This window comes from Nicotiana attenuata, chromosome 5 (genome assembly GCF_001879085.1).
Source record: "Nicotiana attenuata strain UT chromosome 5, NIATTr2, whole genome shotgun sequence".
Lineage (NCBI taxonomy): Eukaryota > Viridiplantae > Streptophyta > Magnoliopsida > Solanales > Solanaceae > Nicotiana > Nicotiana attenuata.
The window spans coordinates 44,836,797-44,839,164 of record NC_031993.1 but is presented as its reverse complement, the minus strand read 5'-3'; the positions used below and the strand labels follow the sequence as shown (position 1 = coordinate 44,839,164).

Here is a 2,368-nt window from a genome sequence, read left to right as displayed (position 1 = left end):
TCCGTTATCGTCCAGCGGTTAGGATATCTGGCTTTCACCCAGGAGACCCGTGTTCGATTCCCGGTAACGGAACCACAATTTTGATGACGTCCAAATCCACTACTAAAAAGTAAATGGACACGGTCGCATGTAATATAATTTACCCAACTATGAGTCGGGGTCGAATCCCTCAGAGAACAATATGTAGGTGATTAGGAATGTAAGAGAATTATCACTTGTTATGCAATGTCAAATACTTAGAATTGATTTGAGAAAATATTTCTACCTAGTTGCGGAAATGTAAACTAACCTAGAAAGCAAGTAAAATGATCAATGGCTACAAGTATGGTTGCTTTGGGAATTACACTCAAGTAACGATCCAATGTATTTCATGATTTTACAAATATGAGCGAGTTTATGTTAATTAGCCATGGGTAATAATTCTATATTAGCTTCTTCCAAAGACTAACAAGACTACCTAATTGAATTATCCCTAAAATAATTAAAAGATTAAGCACACTAGGATATGGCTACAAGTAGTTCAATCATATCCCTAGGTAGAATCTATAAAATGAGGGTTGAAGCCTCAAGTTCTTGTTAATTAATCTTTCCCAACCCCAAATAATCTTTCCCAAATTTAACTCGGAGTTAATGGGCGAGTCCTAGGGTTAGCTAATCCTTTTGGAAACATTAAAGAACAAGAATAATTAAAATAACAATAACTCACTTCATAAAAGGATAAAAATCATTCAATACATAAGCACAACAAGGTACTTGATCCACACTTTAAATATGAATATTCCCATAAACAAGATTCAAGTGTTGGATAAAATACTACACACTTAGATATACAGTACAAAGCAAGGAACTGAAGAAATAAACTTAAATGGGTAAGAAATTGTCACGCCTCGAACTGTGGCCTGGGCGTAACACGGCACTCGGTGCCTGACTGCATGCGACCCAGCGAACCAACTGTATGGCTGGATCAACATGTGGTATAACTATGAGCTAGAGGTAAATGTAAATCATGATAGTCTACTAAAAAGTCTGACTGAAATATCATAGATGCGGAAAAATACTGAAAGGTCTACAAGTATAAACAAGTAGCCGACAAGGCTAATCTGCAAGTATAAACAAGTAGCCGACAAGGCTAACACATGAAAGCCTGCTAATATCTGACTGACTGGGTTATAGTCTACGAAGCCTCTAAAGAATACTGAAAACGCCAACTGTTTACCGGGACAAGGTCCCCGGTATACCTTATTAACTGAAATACTATAATGACTAAAACAAAAGAGAGATAAGGCCCCGAAAGACTGGGGCTCACCAATAGCTGATACGAGATGTCCTAGCAAGCTGAATCGTCGACCTGTAAATCGTTACCTGCATCGTGAGATACAGGCCCCGGGCAAAAGGGGCGTCAGTACATTTGAATTGTACTGGTATGTAAAATAGCTGAACAAAAGAACTGTAAATACTGAAACTGAAACTGAACTGCTAGCTGATAAACTGATAAACTGATAACTGAACAAGGAAGTAAGGATGTGAATACTCCCTCTTCTGAATGATGAACAACCTGTTTAACTGAATATTAAACTGCGGCCTCAGGCCCAATATATATATATATATATATATATATATATATATATATATATATATATATATATATATATATATATATGTGCACAACTGCATCCTCGGGCCCAAGTATACGTATACATAACTGCGGCCTCAGGCCCAAAGATGCATAAAGCATAAACTGCGGCCTCAGGCCCAAATAGAGGTGTTCAACATTCAAGAATATAAAATCAGGAACTGAGAATCATATTACAATACATGATACTGAAATAATGAGCCATACTGGGTTACATGATACTGGAATAGTGAATAGGATTAGACAGAGATGAGTATTCATAACAAGTTGATTTGTCATAACTGAAACTCATAGAATATCGAATGATTATGAGACTATGCCATCTAGAGAATAGAAGTCCTACTACTGATCAGGGAACTAAGGAATAGTTCCTTTCTGAGGACACTGGTAATGATCATAATGAATGGGACGTAGGGAAAATCATAGACATTCCCAAACGTAAAGAGTTAGCCTTACATACCTTAACTTCCTGCTCTTGAGCGTAATACCACGTTTGTCAATCCTTTCAACTTCAATCTATAGCAATACAAGTCAAAGGGATTCCACATTAGCTATAATGCTCATGTTTTGGTCACTTAAGCATTTTGTCAAACACTTGGTAAAAATAAAGCTTCATAGTCCTTATTAATGGTGTCTCTACACCCAACAATCCATTCTATTGTTCCTAGATAAATTCTAAGGTCTCAAATGATTACACCAACATTATTCTTCATCACCCATAAGGCAAACAACACT

The 2,368-nt window shown here is 36.8% G+C and overlaps 1 non-coding gene across 1 annotated transcript; it reads left to right on the top strand.

The window, feature by feature from the left end:
- Positions 1 to 72, top strand: TRNAE-UUC. Its single transcript has one exon. It is a non-coding gene; the product is annotated as a tRNA-Glu (tRNA).